At 38.5% G+C, this 22,012-nt stretch overlaps 1 protein-coding gene across 5 annotated transcripts in view; it reads right to left on the bottom strand.

Moving 5' to 3' along the window:
- The window catches only part of Spag16 (sperm associated antigen 16), an 830,413-nt gene that overhangs the window by 187,402 nt on the left and 620,999 nt on the right, over positions 1-22,012 (bottom strand). The gene's annotated exons all lie outside the window — the stretch shown is intronic.

Genomic DNA, 22,012 nt, shown 5'->3' with positions numbered 1-22,012 from the left:
TCAAAGAAGATAGATTCCATGGTCTTAAAGACAATTCGTCTTGGGATTCCAATGTGGAGGCTATTTTCAAAATAGAATAGAACTTGGACATAGTCCATATGTTAAGAAAAAAATGAAATAAAATTCATTTTAGGTAATAGTTGAATGAGACTTTCTACAGGAAACATGATATATATCTATGTTTAACACACATATATTAACACATAAATAATATATATTTAACAGGCAATGCCAATCTGAAGCTGTCATTAACAACTTCATTTTAAATATAATTCTAGAAGTAAGCTTAATTTTATAATAATCGTTCCATATTTATGAGCACTCCTGGAGTCAGAGTTCAGGCCTAATTATAAACAAATATAGAGATTCTACAAATAGAATTGTAAAAAAAAAAGTCTAGCACAAAAATTTAGCTTCATAAATCTATTAACAATACCTTCAAAAATAAATTCAAAATATATAATCATCTCCCCCTTGTTTTGACAAAAGGACTCTTTTTAAATGATATGTGCATAAACACACACAAGATCAGTACATCCCAAAAGTGTCTCTCATGGGAGTGTGAGAAAGTCTACAAAGCTTAGAGGGGGCGGGGGTAGGCACTTGAAGGAACATTTAGGGGAAGATTGTCTTATTGAGCTCCAAGAGGAAAAGAATATATAACTCTACATTTATCAGAATCAGAGGAAAAGGAAAAGACTCTTTTTGTTAGCTTACCTTTAAAAAATTCCACAAAATTATAGGGTTATTTCAGTTCCTTTGTGCACAGATAGCGTAGCCATCTGCTAAACTATACCTTAGAAAGAAGAGAACCTCGAAGCTGACTTAGAAAACTAAAGCCACAGGGCCAGGGGAATCAGTAGGGGGAGCCTATTATTAAGTGTTTGGAGGATTTTTTTTTTCACTGTAATTTTTACAGTTTCCTACAGGACTATCTTGCAATTTTGAACCTTGCATTCCTTTTAAGGGATGACCCTTCATTCAGTCCCTCTAACTCTTGTAATAACATTGTTCTTAAGATCAACTTCCTATTGGTTCCCATGTCAAAATTCTATCTACTTAGATAGTATACCTTTGGGTCTATTTAATCCCATAGTTCTTTGGCAAGGAATGATGGTGGGCATTATGTCTGAGCACACTGTCATCAGCAACAGCCATTAATACACATGAGCACAGTCTAAAGAATCCTAAAGGAAGTTTACAGTGTGTTTATCAGTGGGATACCAGTCAACTTATACTGATATCTTCTGGCAAAGTATACATTCATTTGTAAATAGTAGCTATTTGTTTTTATATGGTATAAGGAAATCACTGTGTAATATCCCATACACATCAATTCTCTGTGTTGCTTCCCTACTACTCCCTGTGACCAAAGGCTACTACTTCTCCTAACAGAAAGTGAACTCACCAGCAATTCTACAAATAAGGCAATCTAGCCACTGGGGCTTTCACAGTCTATCCAAGGTCATCTGATAATCACAGGGAGGAAGGGTTTCACAGTCGATGATAATGATTTATTAACCTTTTCCTCTTGCTGTTTATCTCAGAAACAATTTTCTTACCTTTGAACTGATCAGATGAAAAATAGCTGGGATTTTTCAAAAGCATGTAAATTGTTTGATGTGCCTGTCTTCTATCATTTCTTGTGATAGTCTCTGTGTTTCCTTTTGGTTTGGGGCTGTGCTGGCTAGTTTTTTATATCAATTTGACACAAGCTAGAGCCATTTGAGAGGAGGGAGTCTCAATTGAGAAAATGCCTCCAAACATCAGGCTGAAGGCAAGCCTGGAGGGCATTTTCTTTAGGGATTGATAAGGGAGGACCTATTGAGGCCATTCCGGGACTGATGATCCTGGGTTCTACAAGAAGCAGGCTGAGCAAGCCATGAGGGGCAAGCCAATAAGCTGCACTCCTCTATGGTCTCTGCATCAGCTCCAGCCCGCAGGTTCCCGCCCTTCTTGAGTTTCTGCCCTGACTTCCCTCCCTGATAAAACTGTTACCTGGAAGTGTAAGCAAAACAAACCCTTTCCTTCCCATGCTGTTTTTGGCCGTGATGTTTCATCAAAGCAATAAACCCCAATTAAGACAGGGGGTTGCCTTGTTTGACACGGGCCCAATTGAGTGTAATTGTGGTGGTAACCCCTAACCCTCACACTGGACACTAGCCAAGAGAGAGAAGTGTTCATGATACTCTGATGTTCTTTCCATCCAAATTTGAAAGCGCTATCTCATCTAGTTGATAGTAAACTGGATAGTAGACTGAGTATTATATTCATTAGCCTAAATCCTGTCATTCTCAATTCTCTGGTTCCATTATTTTTAGATAGCTGGCTCTTAGGTATAGTCTTCTTTTAGAATTTGTAAACTATATCAGGTCCTTTTGATCACTTCCTTTCTTAGGTGAGAGAACACAGTCAGCAGCTTCTGTTCATTATAACTCAAGAATTAGAACTGTACAGTGAGTAGATGTTATTAAGTTTCCAGCAAGGAGGCAAAAAGTAGAACTTGCTGTGGGATAATCCTCTTGTACACTGGAAAGATTTGTCACTGAACTGGTTTAATAAAACACTGATTGGCCAGTAGCCAGGCAGAGAGCTAGGCGGGGGTGATCAAACTAAGGATGATGAGAAGAAGTGTGCAGTCTGGAGTTGCTAATTAGTAAGCTAATTCTGGGGGTTCCTGAACCTAAGTCCCTGTTCAGAGCATCATCTGTGGGAGGCTAGCTCCCACCTTTTAAAGGGTTACTATGAGGAGGAGAGAGGAATAAGAAACTTTTAGACAGAAAGATAGCAGAGAGGAGACAGGCAGAAACACAGGATAGCTTTGGGGAGGACCTGGATCAAAATCCACCTGCCCCTTCTGTCTCTTCAAAGGGGCTTTGTAGCATGAATTTTAAAAGTTCTTATTAATAAAATCAAACCTGTGAGCCAGGTATTGGGGTGAAGCTGGAAGATCAGAGATACAGAACAAGCCAGAGCTACCTCACCTCGCTGGATCCTCAGCTGGTCTTGTTTCCTCAGACTGGAGGCCTCTGAGTCCTCATCCAGAATGGGTCTCAGCTGAACTGTGCTGCTTAGAAGCCTGAAAGCTTAACCAGCCAAATGCTTAACCAGCCAAAATGCTTCTAGTTCCTGGTCCTCACGCCTTATATATCTTTCTGCCTTCTACCATCACTCCCTGGGATTAAAGGCTCGCTTTCTGGAATTAAAGGCGTGAGTCACCATGCTTGGCTGTATCTTTGAACAGATGGATTTCTGCCTCTGGAATGCTAGGATTAAAGGCGTGTGCTATCACTGCCTAACCTCTATGTTTAATACTGTGGCTGTTCTGTCTCTGACCCCAGATAAGTTTATTAGAGTGCACAGTATTTTGGGGAATACAATACCACCACAGGGCTTTTTATCACAATGCCAAGGGGTGGAGCAAAAGATTTCCCCCTTGCTAGATCAAAACCACACATCCAAGTGCAGACCCTTTCAAATACCCAGTAACCATGCCCCTGGTCCAATCATCCCCTTATACAGCCCTCCTGCTGGGTAAAGCAAGTTCAGATTCTCATTTGAAAACCTCTGTGGGTCTCTACAGGAGATGAACGTGCTATGCTAATAAATGTACTGCCACTTGGAAGAGTGTAAAGAAGGAATATGGGTTAACTTATTAAATGAAAGACCTAGTTAGCAATAAGCCTGAGCTATTGGCCGAGCATTTATAAGTAATATTAAGCCTCCAAGTCAATCATTTGGGAAGCAGCTGCCAGGTATTTGAGAACTGGTGGACAGGAAAGAACATCGAATTACAAGAACTATTGTGGGAAATGGCAGTTATGCCATGGAATACAATCTCAGTCCTTTTTCTTAAAAGTTAAAAAAAATGCCGATATTTGTGTGTGAGTACACATGTGCATGTGTGTGTGCATGTTTTTGTGCTGATGCAGTGCACATGGATGTACAGATGCATGTATCTATGTACACGTGGAAGCCAAAAACAACTTCGGGCATCATCTTCAGGAACACCATTCACCTCCTTTGAGACAAGGTCTCTCAGTGGCTAGACTGGCTGGCCAGTGCTCTAGGAATATTAGTCTTTGCCTCTGTGGCACTGGGATTACAAACATGTACCATTGTGCTTGGCTTTAGACATGTGTTTTGGAGAATGAATTCACGTCCTTATGTTTATAAAGCAAATGCTTTACCAACTGAGCCCAGCCCTCCTGCCCAAGTCTTTTTTACTAGTTGGGGCCAACAAGTAGCTTTTTTGAAGTTAATGAAGTAGATATTTACTGAAGGCCTTTGGTCCTGGCAGTAGAAATATTTATTTTTGTATTTATTTTTTCTTTTCTGAAAAAGTAAGGATTAGGGAACAATGTTCCTATTTTTTTTCTTCCTCTGCATTGGGGGTAAGTAAATATAAGCAATCTATCAAACCGTTCAACATACAAAGTGAGATAAACCATATTTTACTATGTAGGAGCAGAGATGAATTTTGCTATATTCTATTAAGTGCAAGAGGCCAAAATCCACTTTTAAAAGAGAAACATGCCTAATAGAAATGCCAGCATGGAACAGGAGAAACTCACAGGGCCTCAACTCTAGACAAATGATGACTGCTGAGAAAGAGAGATTTACTTTTTTTTCCCCAGGGATAAGTTTCCTAATTGGTAAGCCAATACCATGTGGTCAGCCCTAAAATTATATATATATATGTGTGTGTGAGGGTGTGGTGTGTGTGTGTGTGTGTGTGTGTGTGTGTGTGTGTGTGTGTGAGGGTGTGGTGTGTGTGTGTGTGTGTATGTGTGTGTGTGTGTGTGTGAGGGTGTGTGTGTGTGTGTGTGTGTGTGTGTGTGTGTGTGTGTGTGTGTGTGTATGCTACATTAAATGGGCATAGAAGTTTGTATTTATGTATATATGCATATGTTTGCATGTGTATGTAACAATAATAATCAAAGAAAAAGAAGGCATGAATTTGAGAGGACTGAGGGAAGACTTAAGGGTTGTTGAAAGGAGGAGGTCTGGAGGGTTACAGGAAAGAAAGGAAATAGAGGGAATGGTGTAATTAATTAGAACTTCAAAATATGTAACAATAAAAATGAAGCGAAGTTTCTGAAAGTTCTTTAAGAGTCTAGTGAGGACTCAGGAAATTATTTGAAAAGTTTGTAAAAAAGTAGGGATAATGGCTAGAGCTAGAGACCACCAACGGACATGCTGGTGCAAGGATCAGTACACGGACATTTCCTGACATTCTGACATCTGTACAAAGGAAAGAGCAATGATTCAGTAAAATGCAGCAAAAGAAAAACGTAAGTTGGTTAATTACATAAAAAAAATTCTGAAATATTAGAACTTGGATATTGTTGGCGTTCATGAGTGATCCATGTCTATATAAAGGAGTTAAAAATTGGTTTTTCAAGATTCTGCCACCACAATTAAGGTCCAACATAACTATAGTGGTAGCTCCAAGGACTCTCTGGCCCAGACTTGAAGATTAGGATTTTCTTACATTGCCACATTTCCTGAAAGCTGCAATGATGTTGGAGAAATCTCAACTCTGGTTTCCAGGGCTAAGGTGTCACATCCTGTGAGGTACTCTTGGGACACAATAGGATTTTCTGACCTTAGACATCTTTCGGGGATTTCCACACATATCACAATACCAAACTGTTCAGGACCTGTTGGGGGGAAATAATGCATTTATTTATTTGTTTGCTTCTTTGTTTCCTCTCTCTCTCTCTCTCTCTCTGTGTGTGTGTGTGTGTGTGTGTGTGTGTGTGTGTGTGTGTGTGTGTGTGTATGTGTGTGTGTGCCACTTTCCTCCTTTTTACCCTGTGGGTCCTGCATATCAGAGTCAAGTTGTTAGATTTGGCAGCGAGAACTTAGCTGGCCGAGCCATCTTGCTAGCACACCTCTTAGAAGAAGTAATTGCAACTGGAATTAAGATGTTCTGGGGATGGAGATGCTGGGTGGCTGTAATTTTTAACACCTTGAAGAAATGGTTAGAATTATACACCAGGTTATTTCCTAGATAATGGCCTGCTAGAATTGCAATGGGTTGATTATTTCAAGTGCACAGGCAATTAGAAAAAAGAAGGTAGCTCAACATGTCATGTAATCTAACTCATGGCTATAAACCACAGATATAATCATGAATGTCCAGCATGCCACTTCTATTTTACACATTAAATTGACCTGAAGGCGATCAATACTGTGATACCCTGAAAATAGGTAGTCTGAATAGAATAAATAAATGGCTTATTTGATGATAACCTTGTGTCCTAAATCATAGGCTTTTATCACCTTCTCTGAGTGAAAGCAATATTACCTTTTATGTATGTATAAAAAAAGCAAAAGAACACAAAAGCCAGTGAAACTTGCCAAGCTGTTGAACTTCAAGGGAAGTGTTCTGAAGGATGTGGTGACTTTCAGAAGGTTTTGGGGTCTGACTGTCTGTAGAAGTAAGCTAATCAGTGGATGAGGCTTTTGTATTTAAGCCAGACACTAGGCAGAACTGCATTATATATATATATATATAATATATATATATATATATATACCAATTTTTACTCCTTTATATAGACATACATCACTCATGAATGCTAACAATATCCAAGCTCTCATTTTTGAGAATAATTTTATCTAATATATATACATATATGTATATAACTGCATATGTATGTGTGTGTATATATATATATATATGTATATATATATATATGTGCAGAAGCCACTTTTTTTTTTTTTTGGTTTTCTTTTTTTTTTTTTTTTTCGAGACAGGGTTTCTCTGTGTAGCTTTGCGCCTTTCCTGGAACTCGCTTTGGAGACCAGGCTGGCCTCGAACTCACAGAGATCCGCCTGACTCTGCCTCCCGAGTGCTGGGATTAAAGGCATGCGCCACCACCGCCCGGCAGAAGCCACTTTTTAATGACATAGAAAAACCATTTGAATCAAAATTTTTGTCAGTTGAACTTGTCAAACTAAGAACAATAACATCAACCTAATGGATATAGAGTCAAAGTTGAGTAAAGCATGTTTATATTTTTTCCTATGAATTCTAGCAAACTATAATATTTTTTATAAGAAAAGACATCTTTTATGAACACACAGGAGAGAGAATCACTGGCCAGCTGTGTCCTTCAGGTGGGCAGGCCTCCAAATAGTTCACTGTATGTATATTTTCAGTGTATTGTTGGCAGAAATGAAGCCATATTTTTCCTCTTTTTTTATACTTAGAATAAGTAACTCATGTATCACCAAGTTGGTCAGCTTAGAAAAAATACAATTCAGCCTCTAGCCCCTTTAAGGATATTTTCATTACAAATTTAACTTTGCAGGTTCAAACAAAATTAATGAGCCAGTGTGATGAAGTGCTCATCATCTTAAAGAACTTTCTAATGTTGCCTATATGTCTATCAGAAGAGGATATTTTAATACCATACTATGTACTAGACAAAAGCTTTTTCTATTCAATAACTGTCCATCTTTTTGTATTCAGGAGAAAACAGCATTGCTCTCTAAAAACTGAAGAGAATATCAATGGGGCTAATATCTTCAAAGTGCTGAGGGCTCAAAGCAGTTGCCTGCCATTGTGAAGAGTCCCCATTCTCATTATCTCTGCTATGAGAAGTGACCAAAATGCAAAATACTGCCTGATTTCTAGGGGTGGGCATGCCCTACAGAAAGTCAAAATAAACATTCACTAACTTGCTTCTTAGCTTCCTTCTTTGAAATTTAATTTATATCTTTAGAATAAAAGAGTTCAATTATGAGCAATATTTTCTACAACATGAAGAGTTGAAGTAGCACAAAATTAGGCTATATTGGTTGAAACAAATAAATTTCTTTAAATATCAGCTACAGCTATATTCCAAGGCACAGTGACTTATATGAAGTACCCAAGGATTATCAAATTATGAGTTATATGCTATGAAAAGTTCTCTTCTGAGCACCTTATGTCATATGAGAATTCACTTAATGCTCTATCCTATAGAAGAAGGGTTGGTATTTCTGGAAGTCACTAATAGCAGAAATTGATCCAATTGGCATGCAAATATCAAACATGGAGTTATGTTTTATTCATGAGTTTACCTGGTTTATCTCAGAAATGTCTACAAAGAAACCATAGCAGGTACACTTCATTATTCTCAATTTTCAGACACAGATACTGAGACAGAGAGGTATTAAGAAACTTGTCTGAAGTTAGAGAACTAATTGGTTGTAGAATTTGGATTAAAAAAATCAAACAGTGTCTTTTCAAATATTGTTGTTCTGGCCTGTTCTGCTCCCTCTACTTATAATTAAAGTGAAAATTATAATTAAAATATATTATCAAATATATATTATGTGGTGATTTGACATATAGAATGTAAAAATACAAATCATTAACTCTGATTTGTGTGATATCAAACAGCTTATTTTTCCCATATGTTTTTCTCATTTTTTTCAGAGTATTTTCAGTAATTTTTTAGGATATTGAAAAATGTACATCTTACAACAATTAATGCCTCCCACAGCCACATCAAAGGGAAGTAAATGTTACTGTGAATTGTAGGCTTTAGTGCAATAGCCTTTCCTCTCCCCTCTCAGTTTACAACCTCTTGAGGAGTCAACAGAGGATTCATATGAATGACAGAATGTCAGTAGGAACAGGATCTGACTCACTTAAACCAGAGCATCAGTTTGCTCCTTCCCACAGGTCCTCCCATTTCCTCACAATGACCAAACCCACCCCATATTGGAAGAATTGCAGTAACTGAGACCTCTGCTGTTGGAGTTCATCTGCAGGCAGCAATGGATAGAAGAATTTGTATGGCCAGAGATGGGATTTCACAATGAGAGGGCCATCAGTAGAGGCTACTCAACCAGACCTGTTTGGCTCCTTCTGAAATCTCACGTTTGTAAGGTGTATTATTAGTTTTCTGTTTCTGTGCTGAAAGTGCCGTGACCATGGCCAGTTATAGGAGGAAAAATTCATTTCATTTTGGTTTACAGTTTCAGAGCGTTAGACCATGATCCCAGAGTGGAGGCACAGCAGCAGGAACAGGAAGCTAAGATCTCACATCTTGGATCACGAGCAGGAATCAGAATCAACTGAAAGTAGAAGCTTTAAGCCTCAAAACTTTCCAGTGACACATGTCCTCTAGCAAGGCTGCACCTCCCAAATCTCTCTAATCAGCACCTCCAATAGGGATCAAGTACTCATATTTTCATATGTTTCACATACAGACACATATTACTAGATAATGAAGACTAATTGCATTCTGAGTCTAGAAAAATCAGATATAAGGGAAGCATCTCACAGAGGACGCCTACACTCATTTCTTTGGATTCCAGGCCAAACTTTATATGCACAACTGTGTCAGTCATTGCCCTGGCAGGAAACAACCAAGTCTCATTTGGATGGAAGATTTAAAGAGAATTATAAATGAAGGGACTATTTACCAATGAAGCAAATATAGAGGAATAATTGAGAAAATACATGCATAATTAGAAGCTGTGGGGAATTGTTGTTACTGCATAAAGCTTAAAAGGAACAGGAGAGGAAATGACCTATTCAGAAGACTGGCTGTGAACTGGAGTCCCACAGCAGGGAGGCGCACAGCTGTGGGACTGTGGGAACACAGCTGCAGCTGTGGGCCGAGTAGTACAACAGCTGGCTTGTGAAGGCACCGAAGCAAGGTGGGAGAGGGTCATGCAGTGTTCTGCTCCCTCTCTCTCTTTCCTCTCAACCTCAGATCTGGCTCTCTTATCTGCAACTCCCATTGGTCATTTCCAAACGTAAGTCAGCAGGCAAGCTGATCGCTGTGTGGAACAAAGGAAGATGCAAAACATACAATGATAAACAGAAAGATACTCTGATAGAGGAAGAGCAGCACAGCCTCCACCCATCAACCTGTCCATTCATCTACCTACCTTACTACTGCCTGAGATTAGGGTCCCTATTTTGCCAGTACATTGGTTTTCATTCATTGCCTTTAACCTCAGGGGATACATTCTAAAACTCCTTGCTGATGCCTGAAACTGCAGATAGAAGGGAACTTATGTGTACTACATATTTTCCTATCTACAGTTGCATGTAATGAAACCATGAAACAATTCATAAAGTAGAGACAACAGAAGATTTAAACAATGAAATCCACAGAACAACATAGGTAAAATAAGTTACCTGCATATGGTTTCTGCCTATCCTAATTTGATAGTTTCAGGTAGTGCAAAAGAAAAGACTGGTCTCCTAGATGAGACCGGCAAGACGATATGATTTTTCATTATGTTACTCAGGAGAGCACACAGTTTCAAAAATATGCTGTTTTTATTTCTAGAAATTTCCATTAATACTTTTGGACTGTGGTTGACTAATGAGCAACTGACCTACAGAACCAACATAGCAGAGACAGGGGGGACTACTGCATGCATCATGAGCCTCTGTGTTCACACTCCATTAGAACACACCTGTGTTTTTAAACATCGTATGGCATCCCATCATGAAAACTTAGGGTTCTATATTTAGACAAGACGTATGGCTTAGACATTGATTTTCAAGTATCTTCAGTGATTACATGATTGGTGTTCAAAGATGCCCATTTGAATCATCTTGTACACTATTTCATAATTAATATAAATAATGCTTGCCATTATTTTATCATTAAATACCTAAATGAGGCTCTCTAATATTATGACATCACATGAGAGATATAATTGACTTTGAATCATAGCAAATATAGCTTTGTTAACACAAGTTCAGCAATCATCACTAAAAGCAGAATATTGAAATCTGGCTGACTGACATATGAAGTATTACTATAAACATGATAGTCATAACATGAAATGCTTGCTATCTCAAAGTCCAAAGCTAGACCAAGCTTTTCTATAAGAAGCAATATTTACTTGGTTGTACATTGGGGTAGGTGGAGAAAAAAGTTACAGAGAAGTTTGGGTCTGGGAAGATGAAGAGTAGTGGAAATAATTCTAGAAATATATAACCTAGTTTAACTATTTTAAAACAAACTAGGTATCTGATTTGTCAATAAAGGTAATGATTATTTTTGGTGTTAGCAGAATCCACAGGCTAAGGACTAGAAGACATCCTAGTGGAATGAGTGACATTAAAATCCACAGAGAGTTAGACAGTTATATCATATTATTATGAGATGGATAAAATGGGTTATTAAGAGACTGTGCTTCTTGAGATGAGTTCCATAATCACTATTTCCCATTACCTCGGAATTTCAGAATGCATAAGCAAAAATGTGCTGCCTCAATACCAAAATAATTTTGAGTAGAATAGAAATGCGTCCTTCATATAAGTTATACTGATGCAAATATCTTCAAGGAGATTCTTAAACTCTTGACACGACAAAATGAACAGGTGAAACCGGCAGCAGTGAAAGCTAAACATCTTTGTTAGCAAGAGCCACACAGCTAAGTTTTTGTAGTAGTATTTGGTCATTGTTTCTTGACTGAAGAGTCGTGAATCCATGAACTCTATCTTCTCAGCAAATCAGTGGCGTTCATGCACAGTTCCATCACACCAGACTCTGGAAGGAGAGAGCACTACAAAGATAACTGGATGATGATGGTTGAAGGATGTTTAGCACAGAACACCTTGAAGTAGTAGGCTTAAAGAGAAACTAGGAAATAGTGTGTCATAATGCACTAGGTAAGTAAATGCTAAGATGAAGGAAGGAAAAAGACTACTTAGGAGAGAGGCGTGATAAAATGGGTAGACATATATCAATATGTGAAGTGTGAGAATGTAGTATAGAATTAAAGTAGGAATTTTAATGAATGTTATAGAGCTGTTAGGATATATATATATATATATATCATATATATATATATATAAAATTTTAAAAATTCTATGAAGAATAGAAAAATGAAAGAGTAATGATGAGGTACAAAATTGGTGAAATAATATAATCTGATGACATTAATTTATCCCATGCTGAAACGTAAGATTGGGATATTTTTGTGCTAAAAATATTTTAACTAAGAGAAAGAAGTGAGGAGAAAAAGAGTAGAAATGGGAGAAACATAGCATTCATGGTTACAGTTAAATTTGGATGGGGTTAAATGGTCCCTAGGTCATATGGCTATAGAACAAATGGAACATCATGCAAGAACTGGGAAGGGATGATAAAAGAGAGTGATGAGCATAGTAAAGACAATCTATTAAAACAGAGATGGGTGTATCCAGTCTGTCTTCCAAGTGCTGGTATTTTTTCTCTACCTCCATACATAGATACAAGATACCCTTTCTCACAAACAGCTGTGTAGCTAGAGTTTTCCTGCCTGGCTCACAGTCAGGGCAAATCTCTCTCACCTGCCAGTCCCACAGCCGCTCAAACCCGACCAAGTAAACACAGAGACTTATATTGGTTACAAACTGTATGGCCGTGGCAGGCTTCTTGCTAACTGTTCTTACAGCTTAAATTAATCCATTTCCATTAATCTATACCTTGCCACATGGCTCGTGGCTTACCGGCATCTTCACATGCTGTTTGTCATCATGGCGGCTGGCAGTGTCTCTCTGACTCAACCTTCCACTTCCCAGCTTTATTCTCCTCTTTGTCCCGCCTATACTTCTTGCCTAGCCAATGGCCAATCAGTGTTTTATTTATTGACCAATCAGCAACACATTTGCCATACAGAACATCCCACAGCACAGCTGTGTCATGACACATACAGCATAGTACAAGTGGAAGAGTTTGGGTTAAAATTTGTAGCCGGGCGGTGGTGGCACACGCCTTTAATCCCAGCACACGGGAGGCAGAGGCAGGCGGATCTCTGTGAGTTCGGATCTCTGTGAGTTCGAGGCCAGCCTGGTCTCCAAAGCGAGTTCCAGGAAAGGCATTTGTAACGCTCCCTGCTCTTCCCTGAAACCATGGATGCTTTTGTAATTTCTTTTATACAATAGAAGCTCACCGATTTTTTTCTCTACTATATCCCAGAATTTATTTCATTGCAAGGCATACAACAAGCTTATGATAAATAATTCTTAATTAAATGGATATATTTTCCACCATTGGAGCAACAAAAATATGAGGGTGAAAGTGACAAATGTTTATCAAATTTATTATTTTAAAATATTTAGTGTTCATTTTTAAAATCCACTATTTTCCTCTTGTCCTTTTTTTTCCCTTTTTGGTATGAAATGCGGAGGATGGTGCATGATGATTTTGAGCAATTTTTACTTACACTCTTAAATTACAAGTGAGAAGAAACACTTCTGAGCTCAATCAGATTGAGTAAATCATATTTGAATATTGCTTGAAATTCAATTTCAGATAACTAGCACTGCAGGTTATCATGAGTGCCAACTGTACCAGCTCCATCTCCACGCTGAGTACGCTGTTTGTTCTGGTTTGAGTTGCACATCTGTTGAACTGCAAATTCCCATAAAGGATTATTCTATTAAAAAGTATCATATTGGCAGATTAAAGATGATTATCTATTCAATTTTGTATAACAGACTATTAAAAAGGCAAATTCTTCAGTCACTGGCTCTGGACCATACAGCACGTGTACACTGAATTTTAACTATTACCATTTAATCTAATAACTAGGGTATACTCTTAGATTAAAATAATCAATTCCTTTTAGGTTTCCAAACTGTGCATCCCTTGGATAAATTCAAAGCGCTGATGTCACATAGTGCTTTATGCAAACACGTTTCTATCAGTTTACCAAGATTTAAAGCTAACTATACTGGCATGCACATGTAGTTTTCATTATATCAGCAAACATATCATCATAGCTCATTATTGTTCCTAAATGATGTCAATATATATACAACCTACTCCTCATACTTGATTCATGGATACAAAGCTTTATGAATTTTTTTTTGCTTAGGTGTGGTAGGAAAATAATTTGACAACAGAACATTATTCATTTGTTTACAAGTATGCCTTTGAAAGTAGGTCTAACATAACACCACAGAAAATCTCCATTAAATCCAATGTAGGATCTAATGTAGCAGCTAATGGAGGACCCTCAGGTTTGGGGCATATGCTCCATTCCAACTATTTGTATGTAATTCTATACACAAGCCTTCTAAGAAATGTGTGAACAGGTATTTCATTTATTCAACCAAGCAATTCAAGTGCCTTTTTGATTGTCTTTGTATATCCTGTTACAAACACACTTCATTGTAGTTCTTCATAAAAAAACTAAGTTATAATGGCAAGTTTGCTTGTTTTAAAATACTACATAAGCTTCAGGAGTTAAACCAAGTGTGAGTTTGTGTGATCCATGCAAGGAAAACTGAAACAGCTGACTGCAGCTGTGAAGTGCTGCAATTGGTAATAGTAACTAGTTATTTCTGCTCTGACTTCAACAGAATGGGTCAAATTCTTGAAATTATCAATGTTTTTGAATTTATGAATCCTTTTTCCCCAAAAATTCTTATAGCTAGATATGTGAGATTAACAGGTCAGTTTTCTGAGGGATATGGCTATTTTTAAAAATTTGGAGCACAGGGACTGCCCTGGACTTTGAGGAGGAAGCCTTCTCCTGCCCAGAGCCATGATGAACTGAGTGGGACAAGACCCACACCTAGGCTCTGCTTTGTGGTACTGGGCAGGTAGGCACTATTACGGTGAGCAAATGTATGGGGTGTGTGTGTGTGTGTGTGTGTGTGTGTGTGTGTGTGTGTGTGTGTGTCAAAGAGAGAGAGAGAGAGAGAGAGAGAGAGAGAGAGAGAGAGAGAGAGAGAGAGAGAGAGAGAAAGAGAGAAAGAGAGAAAGAGAGAGAGATCTGTCCCCTTATACCTGGTCTGGGTAAAACAGTAGAGTTGGCCCTAATGATGTAGGGGTGGGAGAGCAGACCCTGAGTGCATGAAAGCAGAACTGCCCCACCCTTTGCTCATTGCTGCAAGGGGTGAACTAGCCAGCGCAATGCTGGAGAGCTCACCCTGGTGGTGAGAACAGGGGAGAGATGTTGGGTGACCAACCTTGTAACTACCCATGCCCAGAACCAGGGTAAATAGTTGGCCCACCCCAACATCCACCCCATCTATGATCTGCTGGAGCATGTGAAGGGGTCGGTCCTACAGACCCAAAGCTGTGTGATCTCCATGACATAGAGCAACAACAGGATATCCAAGAGGAGTCTCAGTGAGGGCCCAGTATCAATAACATAGCAGAAACCAGAGGCCTCGAACCAGACCAATGACTCTTTGCAATGAACACTTTTGAGTAAAGATATATGAATAAAAGGGTTTACTGCGTGACTCACTGTGTCACACTACAGCTTCTGTGATGAGTTTTATTTTTCCTGTTTTTTTCTCTTAAATTTTATTTTATTTTTTGAGGGGGGAGAGGTTTCGAGGGCAAAGGGTGGATATGAAGGGATGGAAATGAATGGGATCAAGATGCGTAACGTGAAAGACAACAAAGCATACATAAAAAGAAAGTTAATAAATAAATAAATGAATATGGAGCTCAAATCTGGGTCATTTTTAGTCCCCATTGTCCTCTCTCATTTTGTGTGGTCTCCGGTGGAAATGTCTTTCCTTGTCAGCAAGGCTTCCTTGCTTTGTTTGTGTATGTGACCCATTGAGTTTAGAAATGGTTGCTTCATGAACTTATTTGATGAAGCTTAGGCAATGTACCAGTGGCTACATCACTGAAGGAAATGATACTCCCTTCCCCAGCAACTAGTAACTGCCCATAGTCCCTCCTAGAGGGGTGGGGCACTCTCTACACATGATGAAATGTTCACAGCTTTCATCTTCTGTAGGTTACCACAGGGGCAGTGAATTAGTAAGTACAATGCCACGGTATGCCCTGAAGACTGTTTCAGAGCACCCATCCCCATCTCTGACTTCTCTTCCTCCAAGATGTTCCCTGGCCCTTCAAGGGGTGGTATAGACATTCTCATTAGGACCCAGAACTCAATAGTCACTTCTTCTCAGCACTTTGATCAGTTCTAAGTCTCTCCATTAACAACTACCCATGGCAAAAAGAAGTGTCTCTGACCAAAGTTGGGAGTGGCATTAGCCCTGCAGAGAAAATTGTGGTGGGTTCTGATGCCTTAACTAATTATTCTTTATAAATAAAAAATTGGGGAGTCAGATATTGGGGTAAGAACCTGAAAGACCAGAGAAGCAGGGGAGCAGCCACCAGTGACTTGCTACCTCTTCTGTTCCTTCCTCCAAAAATGGCTGAGACCCCCTCTCAGCCTCACTGTACTACTTTCTTTCTCCCATCTGTCTACAGTCCTCCAAACCTTTATGGTTAATTTTGGTCAACTAGTGGCTAGCTCCACCCTCTGACTACAAGAAAGCTTTATTTGTCGGAATGCAATAAAAATATCACACATTTCCCCCCTTTTTGTTGAAATAAAAAGAAAAAGTTTTTTAGCCAACGTAGTAAAATTATATATAATAAGCACTATAACTATATACAAATACATACAGATAAGAATTACATTAACAATGTCCAGTCCATTTGCATTTGATAAATTCGGAGAAAATACTCCATTATCTTGGTGAGTCCAAAGTGTTATACTTAATATACTTTCTTTCCTAACTTGCATTACCAACCCAAAATTATCCTTTTGTCTCTCAACCTTATATGCTTTATACCTTTTTTGTGACTTTCTTTTCTGAATGTTGTAACATGGAAAACTATAACTATAACTATCTAGTCTTCAACTCCTCCAGAGACCTGAAAAGGATATAATATTACCTGAGTAAACAGGAAGTACAGAGCAAACAACTTCCAAAACTAAGAAATGGCAGAAACAGCTGGCTGCCTGGACAGTCACCCAATGTTCCACTGGAGCATCCATCTTCAGCCTATAGGTCTATAATATCTGACAGACTCTTTTGTGAAGCAGGAAATTTGAAGGACTGTCCTGCCTTGTCTTGGCAAAATTCAGTTGTCACTTTCTTTTCTGTCCTGCTTGTCCAATTTGGACACCATACTGTTAGCATTCAAGGCAAGGGCAGTTTCTTGCCCAATGGCTAACTTTTGCCAGAAAGAAAGCAAACTCCATATGGAGTTTCTTTGGTGCCCATCATCTTCTCTTGAGTAGATTGGTGCTGTCAGAAGCAGATATGTCTAATTGTTATACAAAATCTTATGTCATTAAAACATCTTAAATGCCACATTCTATAGATCTCTGAAGTGTTTGAAGACCACCTGTCTATATAAAATATATCTGTTTAACTTTGAAAACATACCTAAAAACTACAAGTTTGACTATAATAGGTGACTAACTACTAATCTTAATTTCTTTATTATCCTAAATAGTTTATAATAATAGCTTTCAAGGACTAGAAATTTATTTTACATTATTAAATGAGCTGTATAGGTATAATACCTTAAATAAGAGTAGAAACATATGTATAGTATGTTTTAACAAAAATAACCTTAAATTTGTATCAATATACAAAAATCCATACCAATGTAAAATATTTAAGAATAGTAGTTGCTTTTTTGGTTTAAAAATAGATTCAATTGCCGGGCGGTGGTGGCGCACGCCTTTAATCCCAGCACTCGGGAGTCAGAGCCAGGCGGATCTCTGTGAGTTCGAGGCCAGCCTGGGCTACCAAGTGAGTTCCAGGAAAAGGCACAAAGCTACACAGAGAAACCCTGTCTCGAAAAAACCAAAAAAAAAAAAAAAATAGATTCAATAGTCTACCCTTTTATCCTATCATTTCTATATCCCCACTTTTTCTTTTTAGAACAAAATCCCTGAATCTAATCTCCTTGTTTAGCTTTTGTCCTGACCATTACCAATAACGACAACTTAAATGATAATGAACATCCATAATCCATCTTTTGGGAATGTGGCCATCATTCTCTAAACTACTTTCTGTTGTTTTTTCGGGGGGGCATTGAATCTTTGGGGGAACCTTGAGAAAATCAGGATAATTGTTAAGTATTGGCTGGAAAATTTTGTGAAGCTGGATCATCTCAGTTGTCAGTCTTGAAGCTCTTCTAGATGAACAATCAAATGAAGGATGCTGAGAGGAAGAAGGTCATAGTCAGAGGAGTCACCAGGAGACGAGGAGGGAGTAAGACATGCTGGAGGACAGGTAAAGCCACAAGACACATGACAAATACATAGATTAATAGAAAATTTGGTTAAGTTGTAAGAGCTGGTTGGTAATAAGCCTGAGCTATTAGCCAAAAGTTTGTGATTAATATGAGCCTCTGTGTGTTTATTTGGGAGGTTCAGGCAGGACAGAAAGTTCAGCCTATGGGGTGTAAAGTTTCAGCAGGGCACCTGAACTCATATCGTCTTCAGGGTGGGCAAGGTTCATTTTTTTCTCTCTAAACAATCTTGATTTTTATATCAAATGCTATTTCTTTTCTAAACCAAGAAGAAAACTTTCCTTATTTTTAGGTGGTTAATTTTTATGTGGTAAATAACATAAAAGGACATTTGAGTATTTAGTATAATTAGGATGCCATATCTTAATTATACTAAATACAAGGAAAATGTAGTATAAGTCACCTAAAAGTTATACTATAAATCAAATTGATGAAATCACTAAATTTAAAGTTTTGGGTTTTGTAGATGCTAAAAGGAAATCAGAAGTGTTTAGTTGTCCTGCATAATTTCCCTTCTCAGGACAGGAGATTTTTTATTCTTCATCTTAACTTTGTGATTGACTCACATGTCTTCTTCAAGGTCGAGATACAAGTGGCTTACAGGTTTGTTTTTACAAATTAAATAAGGCCTCATAAAAGAAAAGCTATGTGTGTTTTAGGGTTCTTAATTAATGATTCCTAAAGCTATGCAGACAGTCCCAGAAGGAGACTCCATATGCTTGTGCAGTGATGTTATCATCAGATGATGTACACACCCTTTCAATCATAACCTATGCAAATAAGACTCAGTACCATGTATAAATTCTATCATAATTTGCAGAAATCAGGCAATTTCCATGTATAAAAGCCATCATACGTTGTGAATATCAAATGTGCCTTAGTTTTCAGTATGGATGACCTATCACTGGAATCACAGTCTATATCTAGTTAATAAATGAGTATCATAGTCACCAATGAATCAGAAGAGATGGTAGGCCTGTCAATCCAGGCTCATAGCCATAATGCTCTCTACAATGATGATCGTTGTCCCTGAATTAATGGATCTGTGGTTAATATGTCTTTAATTGATTTTAAATTTTCAAGAAATTCATAATAGTATTGGCATATTATTTCTTGTGTTTACTGTTAGTAAATGAATTTGCTTTTACCATGAAACATAATAAGACAAAAATCAAAGAGAAAAAAATTGTTATTATTACAGAGAAAGCATGGAGCCTGTCCCTATGAATCTCCAATTCTTCTTAATAGAATTCCCAATTTATAGTAATTAAATGAAAGTTTTCACAGAACTATAAGAGCATGTAAGTTTATTAATACAAATTAGTAATTAAAGCTCTCAAAGCTCTTCCAAGTGGGAGATATAAAACCCAACCAATAGGTCTGTGATGATTGAAAGAGAAAGCCCTGTTCTATGCATGCCACACATCTCTCCACAGCTCTACTCTATATTCCAAAGGGCTACAAATGTTCCTACAGGTACCTGCTCCAACCTGTATACTCAAAGGACTGCACACATTACTGCAGTTATAAGTTCCAGCCTGTATACCCAAAAAGCTATAATCTCATTTCCTAATGTTCTCTTCACTCTTTGGTCCAGTATCAGAGGGAACTGTATTCACTTAAGAACAAAATGAAATTTTTTTATATTCAAGAGGACCAATGGACCAAATATTAAATAACAGAGCCATAAAATAATTGAGCAGGGTCTTGTGGTCATCTATTCCTCATGTTTTATCCTCTATTCTGATGTCTCTATGTCCCAAGAAATCCACGTTATAGAATTAGTTCCATCCTCCTAATCTTGAGACGTAAAAGAAGTTGACTTTTTTTCCTTCCTTTCTTATTTAAGTTTTTAATACTTATTTCTAATTAAAGCAGGGCTTAAATAAAAAAAGAGCTGAGGATGTAGTTCAATGGCAGAGTGATTGCCAAGCAGGTGTGAGGCTCTAGGTTTGGTTCTAAGCATTACCACTGCCATCTCTCCAGATATCTCTGTGTAGCATTCCTACTTATAACATTTACTAAGTGACTATTATATATCATGTATCATGTGAGGTGCACAAATACTAGACAGCACTTGGTCATAAAAGACTGAAAGAAGGACCACAGAGCTGAAACTCAGACAAAAAATTAACTTTACATTCTTTCTTGAGACTCATGTGGCCTTTGCCTGTTAAGTTAATAGAAATGTAATTGATAGTGAAAATATAAAACCCTAAGTAAAGCTCCAGGATTTCAGATTGGCCATGTGAAGTACACAGAAGTTCCCTGAGATGTAGTCGTGATTCAGTGTTAATTGTATAGATAAGAAGTGATTCATGGTGTGGGATTGGAAATCCAGCCCTTGTAGGATGGAGCAGGTGCTCGGGTTGCCCAGAAGACTTGTAGGAAATTTGGCAGGTGATAGCATAGACTGTCTTTTGATAGTTTTCTAAATTCCAGAGACAACTAGTTGGTAATGAATGCTAATAATGCTAATAACAGGATGCTGTATCTCAGTCAGCTTTGTGTAAAACATCCTGCTGTGACCAGTAGTGAGGGGATTTCAGTATTTAGAGCAAATGAGTCATCATTCCACACTTACATCACCTATCTATATAGGACCACATGTTATGAAAAAAAACGGAGAATATACAACTTATATCTCAACATACAGACTGCCTGGCTTTGAATGCAAACGCTATATTTGAACAGTGGTACACAACGAGATGGGTAAAATTTTGGTGTCTCAATTTCTTCATCTGTTAAAAGGGGACAAGAACAACACTATTAAATTTGTAGCGAGATATAAATAGGACACAACCCCCCTCTATAATTGAAAGACAATAGTGGGAGACTTCACTCCAGAGGTGTGAGCTGCCTCACTATGGAGACAATTCTCTCCTGAGTGTCCTTTCTTATTGCATTTTTTTTTTCTGTTAAGAGTCTGATAGTGAGGATTTTTCAATATGCAAGTTCTCCACCCTGGTAAAGAGGCTGTGTTGCCCACTGGGCAGTAGTTCTTTAATTCCTGCTCTCCAATTTGGCCTTGGAATTGCAGGATTTTCCACTCTGGATAGAGAAAACACAGACTATTCCTATGTGAGCCTGTGTGAGCTCCTGGAATTTTATCCTCTATGCTTTTGGACCACTTTCCCTTGACTTTAAGCTCTCATGCACAAATTATTACTCAGCTAGTTAGTGAATGGGTGGAGGAGCCTCTGCAGGTCTCCAGGGCTCCCACCTTGATGTCCTCACCTTGCAAACTAAAGCTGCTCTGATCCTCAAAGCCTACACACCCTGGCTCCCCTCCTCCTGTCTCCCAGAAGCTATTAAGTTGAATCTAGGCAGCACTCCGGAGTTAGTCATGTGGCTTACCTGATTCACCCTGTCTCAGGAACCCTCATTGAATTATCTTTTCAATTGCTCACCAGATCGTGTTTGAGACCGCTATTGTTTCAAGAATGTTTTGCTTACAGTCCCCCTCCCTCTAGCCTTCTATCCCTCCACCGTTTGGAACTATAACTGGCCAGTCCCTGGTACCCACTCCTGGGTCAGGGGGTAATACCCTACAGTCCCTGGTACCTACTCCTGGCTGTGATGAAAGACCCTACAGTCCCTGGTACCCGCTCCTGGCAGGGTTGGAAGACCCTACAGTCCCTGGTACCCACTCCTAGCTGCGGTGAAAGACCCTACACTCCCTTGTACCCACTCCTGGCAGGGGTGGAAGACCCTACAGTCCCTGGTACCCACTCATGGCTGGAGTGGAAGATCCTACTACAGTCCCTGGTACCCACTCCAGGCTGGAGTGGATTACCCTACAGTCCCTGGCACCCACTCATGGCTGGAGTGGAAGACCCTACAGGTTTCTGACATCTCATAAGCAAGGGAAATGAAGTTCAAAAATGTTTAAACATTCTTCCCAAATCTTTCAACAATTAAGTATTAAAGGAAAACAAACAAACAAACAAGCAAAACCAACCTCC

Source organism: Peromyscus californicus, unplaced genomic scaffold (genome assembly GCF_007827085.1).
Source record: "Peromyscus californicus insignis strain IS unplaced genomic scaffold, ASM782708v3 Scaffold_21__1_contigs__length_65335640, whole genome shotgun sequence".
NCBI classification, from domain to species: Eukaryota; Metazoa; Chordata; class Mammalia; order Rodentia; family Cricetidae; genus Peromyscus; species Peromyscus californicus.
This window is presented reverse-complemented; position numbering and strand designations above follow the sequence as displayed.